We start from the raw sequence: 12,975 nt of genomic DNA on the forward strand, positions 1-12,975 counted from the left end.
TGAGTTACAGATCCTTAAATTCTTCCTGACAAAGAATAGAACCAATCCCAGTGCCTGGGGAATTCTAAATGGGAAGAAGGTTCAGGAAAAGCAAAGCCCTAACCTCCTAGGCTTTATTTCAAAGGCTGTGTATTCCTTTAACTAGGCATTAGCAAACTCTGTACATGAAGTACCAAAAGGTAAATATTTTGGGTTTGAGAACCATACACTCCATTCCTTATGACAATTACTCAACTCTGCCATCGTATTGTGAAAGCAACCACAAGTAACATGTCAACAAATATGTAAACAAATGAGCATCGCTGTGCTCCAATAAAACGACTTATAGATGTTGAAATTTGACTTTCATATAATTTTAATGTGTCATGGAATCACTTAGTGAGCTGACAAGGTCCAGCGATGAAAGCCAATGGAGACAAAGGAACAAACTCTTAACAACTGAACTTTGGAAATTGCCCACGTTTCTCCATAAATGAAAAGGTTTTTTTTTTTTAAGTTTTCATAGTTTTTCTTTTTGCATTTTTTTTTAAAGATTTTATTTATTTATTTGACAGAGAGAGACAGCCAGCGAGAGAGGGAACACAAGCAGGGGGAGTGGGAGAGGAAGAAGCAGGCTCCCAGCAGAGGAGCCTGATGTGGGGCTCGATCCCTTAACACCGGGATCAAGCCCTGAGCCGAAGGCAGACGCTTAACCGCTGTGCCACCCAGGCGCCCCTCTTTTTGCATTTTTAAAAACTTTCCTCCTGTGTATTATAGTAACACATGCTTATTGGTATTTATCATTTTAAATCTCTCCCCTCCATCCTCATATCTTTTGGAAACTTCCAAGATAATGCTTTAAAGAAGCTCTGGGATTTTGCTTCATATAATTATTCTTTCTACTGTCACACCTCCCACTATGATATGATATAGTATGAAAAGGTTAAAGCACACATATCAGCCCTACCTGGAAATATCCTTTTTCCAAGTTAAGAGAATTAAAATCTAGATTTGGAAAGTGAGAGGTAGAAAAGGAAAAAAAAAGTAACTCTCTGCAAAAAGGTTGCCAAGTAAAATAAGACTGAAACAAGAAGTATTCCAAGATAAAAGAACTTCCTTGTTTGAAAATTCTGTATGGTTCATGCTTAATTATTCATACTAATGAAGAACAGGAAACATACAAAACTGAATAAACCAAAACCATTTATAATTCTATTGAAGGTCCTATACAAGTTTCCAAAGTGTGAGGATTAATTGTCCTCTTTAAAATAATTTAATGATCTCCCCACAACAAAATGCATGTTTATACGTTCAATTTGTACGTTCAATTTGTACACAATTGGCAGAAATCTTCTCTAAAACTATTTATGATACTACCACACAACTGCATTCTAAACAACAGTAACTAAAACAAAACTGGAAATCAAGTGAACAGATGCATCATTATGCACAGATTAAACATAATGAAAATAATAACAATAATAGTTACCACTTATTGGGCACTAACGATATGTCATCCACTGTGCTATGTGATTTAAATGCAATTTTCATTTAATTCACTCAAAAACCCTATCAAGGAAGTAATATCTTGCTTTCTATTTTACAGATGGTAACATGTTTAACTTGCAATGGAACTTAAAGGTTTTAAAGTCCTACTCTGTTCTTATACAGAGGGAGAAACTGGATTCCAGAAGGTTGTCAGTTACCATGGGTCATAGCTCATCAACAAAGCTGTGGTCAATAGAGCAAGCCTTTAGGGCCCACTTCCTCCCTGGTACAATGTAGTCTCCCAAGGTTTTGCAGAGTTGACCCTGTAAAGATCCACAGCTGGGGTCTGCATCATGGCCATCTGTTTTAGAGACCAGAGCCTAGTAGACACTAAATTTTCCTGCTTCACCCATCAAATACTTGTTGTACACTTAACTGTGTGCCAAGCATGGTTCCAAACATTTATTTTTCTAAAACTCAAATTCATGTTTTTAACAAAACATTGTGCATGAATAGTCTCAAGTTACACTGTGAAAACAATTGTAAAACATCATAATCACATGTCAATATTTTGCAAATCATAGTATGAACACAGGGATAGGTGTCTGGGGTAACGCTGGCTCTAAGAAGTGACACGCTCCTGCATATAAGGCAATTGTTTGTTAACAACTAGCTTATCTGGATCACAAAAAAGAGCATTTTACATTCTTACATGATAGTAAAACATTTATATATAAGTAAAAAAATATATTTTAGTTACATGTTGGGAAAGGTGGTTTTGAGTTGACATATAATGTGTCACACTTTCTCCCCACTTATGATAGAAGGAAACAGGTTTCCAATTAACATTTCCACACAGAACTTGCAATTTTCTGGAATGGATTATCAACATTAAGGGGGAAATGACTGGTAGACAGAAATCCCTGCTCTGGTGAAGCTTACATTCTAGACGGACTAAAGACAGTATGAATAAATGTGAGTATATTGCATAGTTTGTCAGATTGTGATAAGTACTAAGAAGAACAATTAAGCCAGCAGCAAGGTAGGGAGTATGCATATGCATGGCAGGGGCAAATGTAACTTGGGAGGCCTCCCGGAGAAAGTGAAAACAGACTAAAACCTAAAAGAGGTGAGAGCCAACTATAGATATATGTTAGTGAGGGACATTCCACATAGAGAAACAGTGCAAAGAATATTCCTGGTGAAATTCAAGGGCATCAATTTGGAATGTGGCTGGAGGAATGTGAGGAAGAAAGGGGAAGGTAATGACTTAGGAGAAACAATGGAGGAAGGGGCATACAGAAATAACAATGGTGGTAACAACAGAAAACAGTTATTTTTCTGATATTGAACTCTGTCAGCACCCCAAGGTATTTTCATTGTCTTTCTACTTTACCTAACAGAGCAGCCTTGCACATAAATCTTCCCCCATCCACTTTCTTGAGAACTGTGTGATAATAGTAAGACAGTTAATTATGGGGGAAGGTCTGTTTCACAGTCACGGTTATTATAGCAACCACTCAAATCTCATGGTACAAAGCTTCATTTGTATGCCTTTTTATTCCTCACTTCTACAACTCATGTATAGTACAAAAGGGCACACAAAATGTGCCCTCCTTTGCTGAGGGCCAATGTGCCATGATGCACTGAAACAGGTTGACAGGCCATGATTGTGTCTCCCTTCCCCAGAATTGTTTAAGAATGGAATTCCTTTCAGAGGACAGGAGTCCCACCCAAAAAAAACAGGAATAGATGGACTTTGATGAGCCCTCTCAACAGAGAGAGGCTATATTATCTCTGTGAGTGTCTTGTAGGGGTAAATTATCTAATGATTTTAAAGAGATTTTATTTTCTTCCCAGGGAAAGAACATGATGCATAAGTCATACGGATTGCTGTCAAGTTGAAATGTTGTTCAAAACTATATACTTCTAACCAGGTGGGTGTTTTTTTTTCTTTTCTTTCAATACCAGAGGGGTGCTGTCATGAAATTAATTTGCTCCCCAAATGCTTAAGACCAGGACATGAGGGAAGCAGAGGTCAGACCCAGACACACGGGCTGGGAAAAAGAATGACAATACAGATTCTGATGACAGCTCTGTGCTGACACAGAGGCAGATGAGGAGAAAGACACAGAAGCTTTGAAGGTGAACAGGAGGATAAATGGAAGAGGGTAGTCTGAAGAAGAGAGACATTTTAAAATGGCATTTCCAGGAAAGTGGTAGGTTGAATTATTGTCTGTGATGATACTAGTACGTTCTTAAGAGAAGCCTGGGGTTAAAGAAGGGAGACCATCATTCAAAGACTTTATGTAAGGAGGGGGAGGAAACACAGAAAGCTAACTGGAAACATAGCCTAGAACATAAACATCATTGAATGTCTGATGACTTGTTAACAACAGTAAAAGAAAACAGAAGTGATAATGTCATCGGGAAAATATGTTCCATTGTATCCTCTCATCATTGTATGTATTTTATTCTTGCAGAATATTTTTTGAAAAAAGTTAAACATAACTTATGCAACCTAGTCTTTTTAAGAGGAAAAATGGAAAGCCAACATATGACACAGATGAAGTGTTAATTTTTAAAGCAAAAATGTTAAGAAAAAACAAACTGAGGGTTGCTGGAGGGAAGGTCGTGGGGGGATGGGGTCACTTGGTGATGGACACTGCGGAGAGCACATAATATAATGAGCACTGGGTGTTATATAAAACTGGTGATTCACTGAACTCTACCCCTGAAACTAATAATACACTATATGTTAATTAAATGAATTTAGATAAGAAAATAATTTAAAAAGAAGAAACATTTTCTAACTGTGAATGGCATAAAATGGAAAACAAATTCTTTTGGGGGCAAAAGGCAGTTCCAATTTGCAACTGTGCCAACAGCATGGATTACGTCCCATTGCTTGGCTGTGATTCTAATGTTTGAGCAGTTCTTGAGGGTTCTGATGCTAAGAAGTCATGGTTGGGTATGGAATGCACTTTCCTAGTTAAAATAACCTTTCTCCTGTGATTGAGACTGAGAAGAGGAAAACTCTATCATACTACTCTAGATCAGTAGCTATCTGTAATGATTACTCAGGAATATTGTTCATGTGTTTGAGAACTCCATAGAGCTAGGAACTGTGGTATAAGATACTGTATACGCAGAGTCTTTAATCATAAGAATGAGGCCACATACTGCAGGTATACATGCAATCATACTTTCTTCAGAGATGCAAATTCTTCTCTTACTGACAAAATATTTGAATAAGATAAACCACACATTACTAACTAGACAAAGAAAAATAGGATAAAGAGTGGAGTAGACAGACCAACAGGCACTTCACTTCAGTGCTCTGGTGAAGGGGTCTAGGAAATGGAGAAGAAATGAAAGACACAGAACTTGCAAAGTCGAAGGTGCTTACCCTGGCCAGATGGCACTTGCACCTTTCACTGTAGCAAATGAAATCATAAGGGTTGGTGGAGGAGATGGACAATTTTGAAACAACAGAAACACAGCTTGCACAGTCCTCTGATTACACCCTGTCCCAGTGTCCTTTTTCCTGAGCTATGAAGGCTTTAATCACTGAGCCCTACAAATGCCCTCATGTCTTAGCATTGAGACTAGCTTTAAGTTCAAGAGCCTGGGATGAGAGGCAATTCTGTGGATCCAACCATATAAAAGAGGTGGCATTTTAATAAAATATATAAAGAAGGGATTAGAAGAAAGCACATATAGGCAAAAGTGTGAACTAGATATTCATAGACTCAAGAACTCTTACCTCTGACAGATACTTTAGAGGTAAGGAAGCTTAATCCTCTTATTCTCTTCTAAACAAATGAGGTCTGAAAAAATTAAAGTACCTCATATAATAAACAATAAATGTGTGATAAAAAAATTACTTGCCTGCCCTTTAGTTTATGGCAGAGTTAGAAATAAAACCCAGATCCCTTCTTTTCAATACTCTTTCTATCACACAGCACAGCTATGCCCTCTTCCACCAAATCCAAAGTGTCATGGGCATAATTCCATTCTCAAGTGTGCCATTAATTAAATGTAGGACTCAGGCAAAAGTAATTACCCTCGGCCTCAGGAGTGTGTTAGTTACATATCTCTTAAAAATTAAGAAATGTCTCCACCAGTTTAAAGTGTCCATCCTTGCTGTTACTACAGTTAACTGACAGCCAGTACTAAACCATGAGCAAGTAATACATATTAGTGTTAGATCAATTAGTAATTATTTTCTCCTGGGAATGCAAAAGTTGCCAAAGGATAGCTCAGAACCCTTATTTGAAGCTTCTGAAAAACTAAGTTACTATTGTCCTTGTTTTTCATTTTCTGAAATAGATGCAAGAAAATGTGGCCTTAGGGTAATGTGTATTTGGTCCATCCACAGGGCAAATTGCAATCACTCCTCACAAGGCCTAGCAGAGGAGCTAGGAAATAGTCCCACAGGTTGTTTGACAACTAAAACTCTCCTAGGCCAACTAATATGAAAATTTATCTTTGGGTATGCCCCTAGGGTTTTCCTTCATCTCAAAGGAAAGCCAACTGACCAAGAAACAAAAGAACTTCTCTATCAGGGACTTCATGTCATTACCCCAATCTTAGCAATAAGCCATCAAAATGAATTTGCTAAAAGTTACACTCACATATGTGTTCCCAACATCACACAGGTAAGCATATCAGGAGAATCCTATACTTAACGTTTTTTGCCAACATCCAGCATATGGATATTTTTTAAATTGAAGACTACTTAATTTTAAATAAACAGCATTCTGCTTTTCTTGACCAAAAACCATCATCTCCTTTTCATTGTGTGTTCTTTGCTCTATTATCCTTAGGTGAACTACCCTTTAAACTATACTTTTTATAACTGTTTTTGTGTTATATTTTCAGTAGACATGGAAAATCAGCTTATGCCCTCTGTTTAGTTTAAATGAACCATGACATATTTATGTTGTTTCTCTCTAAATTCCTAACAAAGCAGACAAAACTATTGCCATATATAACTATGTACCATACACACACACACACACACACACACACACAAATATAAAAGTTGAAGTAAGCTATGTCACTTTAAAGAAAGTTTTGGTAGTCAGGTTTGGGTGTATATAACGTGCTCGCTCATTTTCCTCTAATTAGAAACACTCTGAGAAAATCCTTCGAGGGCAATTGCTATGGATGACAAGAAGGAATTTTGCTTTGGTTACCCAGGCCTCGTCTTCTCAATTAATTATAATCGAGCTGGGGAAAGTATGACTCCTGAAGCAATTAGCATATGCTTTGGACAAGAAGAGTGAAGAAATCAAAACGATAGTGACTAGATGATCTAACACAGACAGGAACTAACTTATTATTAGACATTGTTCTGAAAACGAAATGTAATAAGGTGAGAGGAAATAGTTCTGATTTATAGACAGTTACAGAACAAACTGATATACCATCACAAGAGAGGGTTTTAAACATTCTAACAGGAAAAAAAGTCTTTTAAATAACAGAAAGCTACTGAGGAAGGGAAAATAAGCGGCTTACAGTTTGTGTCTATACCCAAAGGCTATTTCCTACATGTCAGCCCACTTCCAATGCAGGTGAGGTCAAAAGAGCAAGCATTCTAGGTTCTAATCCTGACTCCATCACTTACTAGCTATTATCTTTAAAAAAGTTATTTAACTTTCTTTACTCAGTTTTCTCATCTGTAAAATGAGAAGAACATTTATACCTAAACCTTTAAAAGTTGCTGGAGAGTTAAACAAGATAACATCTGTAAAGCATTTATAATAGTGTGTATAATACATGTATAGAAAAGTATCAGCTACATTTAGTGATATTATACTTTCTGGGAATCTCTTACATAATCCATCTCATGTTTTGTTCTTTCTTCTACATCATCCACTCTATTTTGTTCAACTAGGTCTTCTCTCTGCCCCCAGTTGCACCTTACATTTTTGGGGGGAGGGGGGTCTCTAATGGATTCATTTCTTAGGGTTTTCATGACAAACTACCATAAATTGGGTGGTTTCAAACAACAAATTTGTTGTCTCAGATTCTAGGAGACTAGAAGTCTGAAATCAGTATAAACAGGGTTGGTTCTTCTAGAGGACTTGCCTCTCTCTCCTAGCTCCTAACAGTGCTGTAATCCTTGGTGTTCCTTGGCTTGTGGATGCATCACCCCAATCTCTGCCTCCATCATCACATGGCATTCTCCCCGCATGTCTGTGTCCAAACTTCCCTCTTCTTACAAGGACACCAATCACCGGATCAATCACCCACCCTAATCCAGTATGACCTCATCTTAGCTTGATAACCTCTGCAAAGACCTTATTTAGAAATAAGTACACATTCAAAGTTATCAGTGAGTAGGACTTAAACATATCTTTTTGGGGGATGCAATTCAACATACAACACTAAGTTTTTGTTGAAATAGGCTCTCATTCTTGAGATTCTCTTTCTCTCATCTAGTCTGTACCTCGGTTCTTCCCATCTTTCATAACTGACTTAGTATTTAAAGCATCCTCAACAAAACTGCAATCCTCCTTCTTCATGTTGCCATGCAGTTGAGAACTTAATGTTTCTGGTATCAGTCTGTCTGCCACACTAGACTCAGCTATTAAGGAGCAAGTGAATCTTAGGACACTTCCAATTCCCCTGGTACCAGTACTCCTCTGGGCAGAGAGAGGACCCTTTATAAATGTTATTGATGGGTTTAGTACTTTGTTAGTTTAATAAATGTAACTATGTGTGTTGTTTTCCTCTGTTTATGAGATACTTTGGGGGGGGATGAAGGAACAACAGATATTCAAGTTGTGTTTTATTTATTATGTTTATTAGACCGAGGAAATTGGCTTGAGAGCACTTAAGCAAGCCATTTTAATAAAAAGCATAGTGTTTGATCCTTGATCAAAAGCAACTTAAACTCTAGTTGGGAAGAAAGAATAGATAACAATTAGAGGGGGAAAAAAGCTTTATATGTTCTGACATTATGTAATTATAGACTAAATTTATGAATTCTGGCACTGAAATAACTAGAAAATAAAGCAACACATGATAAGGAGCTAATTATGTGGGACAAACTACAAAGGCAAAATAAAACTTTGATTTCTTCTTTTCTAAACAAGAAACCGTATTAGATATCTTGTGGATAGGGGGAGGGTTAATTTCCTTTTGTTTCAGTTAATTCACAAAAAAAAAGATGTTGATGTCATTTGATGACTGACAATTATAATGTCTTAGCATTTAATGGGTTTGCAGTCTGGGGATAATTCACTCATGGAAGGAGCAACAGAAAGCCATTTAGCTTACACAAATGTCACATAACATCCCAGACCCTGCAAAGACCTTGATAAAAAGTAGTTCCTCTTCTCTTTAGCTACAGCAGAACTTGAAATCTTAGGATCCTAAGAAACGCCCTAACTGTTGACTCAGGATTGCCTTGACTAAAACATTTCAACCTTCTATTATAGCTGAGAGCTGTCTTCTGGACGTTGTAACTCACTGGGCCACACAAGACCAAGTTTAATCTCTCTCCCACATGACAACCCTTCAAAAGGCTGAAAGCTGCGATCTGTCTCACTGCATTTTCCTTCTCTCTAGCTTAAGCCATATGACACATTACCAGGCCTCTTTCCCTCCTTGTCATGCCGCCTGTGTGTGCCCCACCTTGCCTATCACCCTGTTAAAGGGTAATGCCAAAACTGAATAAAACTTTCAGGTGCCCACTGACAGCCACAGCATATTTATAGCACCAACACCCTAGGAACATCTCACGTCTCTCATCTCTTCTCTACCCACAGCTGCTTCTACTGGAGAGAAATTACTTTGACAGCCTCCTTATTGGACCACTTACCACTCCAACCCTCATATTTTCCTACTTCTTTAATAATAACTTTGTGATATAGGATAATAGCATTTCCATTATTTAAGCATTTCAGTAGGACCTCTATTTTCAGCATAAACATCAAAAAATTTCAATTTCTTAGGAGGACATGAGAGTCAAACAGTATGTGTCAATATTTTTAGCTCATTTTTGTCAACTTCCTCCCCACTTGTTATGGGTTGTATTGTGTCCCTCCCAAAATTCATATGCTTAAGTCCTAACCTCCAGTACCTCAGAATTCGACCTTATTTAGAAATAAGGTCATTACACCTATAGTTAGTTAAATGAGGTCATTACAATAGACTGTAACCCAATATGACTGGTCTCCTAGAAGGGAAATTTAGACAGAGACACATATAGGGAGAAATGCTATGTGACAATGAAGATGGTCAATTACAAGATGAAGAGAGAGGCCTGGAACAGATCCTTCCCTGTCAGCTCCCAGGAGAAACCAACTTTGCCAACAACTTGATTTCAGACTTCTAAACCTCAGGAATTGTGAGACAAATTTCTTTAGTTTAAGCCACCTAGTGTGTGGCACTTCATTTTGGCAAACTAATACATCACTTCCTACTCTCCACAAAAAAGTTCTGAGAGCCAATGAATGAAGATATGATGAAGTATTAATTAATTAGCTTTTGATGTCTAAGAAACCACCCCCCAAATTAGTGGTTTAAAACAACCACCATTTCTTTAGCTCATGATTCCACAAATTGGCAAAGTGAGCTAGGTAGTTCTGGTCTAGGCCAGGTTCAGTGGATTTCAGTGGGGCCCACTCACATAGCAAGGGTCACCTCATGCTGGCTAGGCTATAATGACCTTGAATGGGGCATTTGAGAATGATGGACCCCTCTCCACATGGTATCTCATCCTCCAGTAGGCTGGCCTCAGGAGTTTCAAGAAGCAAAAGAGTAAGTCCCAATGTGAGGAAACATCTCAAGTCTCTTCTTACATCCCATTTGCTACAATCCCATTAGTCAAAGCAAGCCGTGAGACCAAGCCAGATTCAAGGGGTGAGGAAATAAACCACCTCTTCATGGGAGGAATGCAAAGTGGTAGTATTACAAGGGTATAGATACAGGGAGGAAAAGAACATACAAACAGGTTTACAACCACCACATTCTTTTCGTGACCACAAATTCTTATTGTAAACCCTACAGAGGGCGCCTGAGTGGCTGTCAGTTAAGCATCTGCCTTCAGCTCAGGCCGTGATCCCAGGGTCCTGGGACTGAGCCCTACATTGAGCTCCCTGCTCAACAGGGAGCCTGCTTCTCCCTCTGCCTGCCACTCCACCTACTTGTATGCTCTCTCTTTCTGTCAATTAAATAAATAAAATCTTTTAAAAATAAATAAATAAACAAACCCTACAGAAGGTATGAGGTACTGTGAATATACTACTTAAAATCACAAATTTATTTTAAAGCAGACATGCTCCCTGCTTTTATGTCCTGTATCATCTGAGGTAATAGTTAACATGAGAAATCTTAATATTTAAGATAAAGGTATAACATGAAAGTATCCTACAGCAAGCAAATACCAATATGCAGACAGTGAGAGGCAGAGCCTGGAAAAAAAATATATCCTCCAGTTGGAGTGCCTGTCCAGTACAGATGATTCTGTCCAAGGGATATCTGGCAACATCTGGTGACTTTTTTGTCACAATGAGGAGGCAGGAAGTTTCCACTGGCATCTAATGGGTAGAGGCCATGGATACTGCTTAACATCCTACAACGCACAGGACAGCCTCTCACAGCAAAGAATTCTTGACCCCAAAATGTTAGTTCTGCTATTAAGAAACCCTGTTTTAGCCTGAAGATTCTTACCAATTCCAGCAAACTTGGGATGCCAGCTACTGTCATTATTGCTGCCCCTTTCCAGTAGTCCCATTTACTGGAAACTGTCAGGAGAAATCAAAGCATTTCTTCAGCCCTTGCAGCAGGCAACCCCTCTTTGTCCGGATGTGCCCTCCAAGGCACTAGGGCTATAATGATAAACAGGACTCTGTCCTGCCTTCCAGAAGCCCAGAGTCCAGGAGGAACAGGCTTCCTGCCATCCTGGCAGCACCTCCAGTACCTCTAGTCCCTATCTGTACCTCTGTTGTAGGTCACCGCTCCTCAGTGATGTGTGTGCCTCCCGTGCGGGAGACCTCCTCTCATTCACCTCTGGATCCTCAGGGTCCATAAATGTTGCTGAATGAAGCACGTGAGGGGCACATTAAGGAGTGCTTCTCTCTAACCACCGTGTTGTAAAGTCAGTGAGGTGTGTTGTGTTTAAACCCTGAAAGACACATGAAGGTGCATAGAAAAAGATCTGCCAGTATCTATCCTCACACATCTCAGAGTCCGGCACCACCATGTATCCCTAACAAAAAGACAAAAACAGCATTGTGATTCTTTTCATGTAGAATTAACACTAAATGAAGTGTCCGTATGAATGACCAACTCTCCCTCTCCAGGAAAGCCTGGTCTTTTTATTTGATTGCCCAGTGTCATTTCAGGTGATCACTACTTTTAGATCACTGAATGTTTATCTAATACTTGATTTGCGAGTTTTTCATTTGAAGTCTTTTCTCTGTTTTCACTGGTACCTAAAATTTTTTCACTATTTATTTGAATAAATAGCCTCCTAACATTTTACTCCCACATAGTTTAATAGTCATCGAAAAACTGTCATTTAAAAATACTTCCTCCTGTGTGCAAACATCTGGCCTACCCACTTAGCGTTTGAAATAAGTAGTAATTATCTAGACTCTGTTTTGGCATGATATTGGATGACAACTTAAAATCCCAGCCTCTCTTCCCAAACCTGGCTGTTTGTTACTGAGCAGAATTCACTCGATTGGAACTCAAGAGCTTAATTTAGTATAGCATTCTCTTGCCTCCCAAAATTTATAATTAAGTGCTTGGCACTGCTTAGCCACATATTAAGTAAAATCAAAAAATCTAAAAATGGTTCTGGGTAATGGACCTATGTCCAAGGCAAGAAAATTCCGCAGTTTGGATTCTAAGACTGTAACACTGTGGAATTAAAACTGTTTAAAAACATGCCTAAAATGGGGAGAGAAAGAAAGGAGAATCTACTAAAGCACTGTTGAAGACCCCTCCACAAGCAGCTTGTTCATTCAGGAGTGAGGCTGGCCTCTTGACATCACTTACACTGATTTCTTTAGAGCAGAATCTTGGAGTAACACTGAGTCACACAGGTCTTACTTAATCTGCAAAACCCCATAAATGGCACGTGCCCATTTGTGGCAGAGATTGGCTAACTGCCGAATCTATTTCCTCTTTTTCTGGGGGCTACAGGTCTACATTTCTCAGCCTCCATGTGTAGGACTGTTACCAGGTTTGGCCAATGAAATGTGAGCTAAGGCAAAGGAAGCCAAGTGCCATGACTCATGGTCTTTCCCCCTCTGCTGTCCCGACCTGGAGAAGCACAATAACCACAGAAGCCTAAGTTAAGGAGGGAAGAGCCAAATGGCATAAGGGGCCTGGATTTCCAAATCATGGCTTAGAGGAGAGCTGCCAGATGGCCATGAACACTAACTTCTTAAAGAAATCTTGCAGAATTATTGTGTATCTATTGCTACCTACCGCTCTCTCCCACAGGGTTTACCTCTTCATTTTTTTAATATATATTTCATTACA

The sequence above is a fragment of the Ursus americanus genome, chromosome 11 (genome assembly GCF_024610735.1).
Source record: "Ursus americanus isolate L20-20 chromosome 11, mUrsAme1.1.p, whole genome shotgun sequence".
Lineage (NCBI taxonomy): Eukaryota > Metazoa > Chordata > Mammalia > Carnivora > Ursidae > Ursus > Ursus americanus.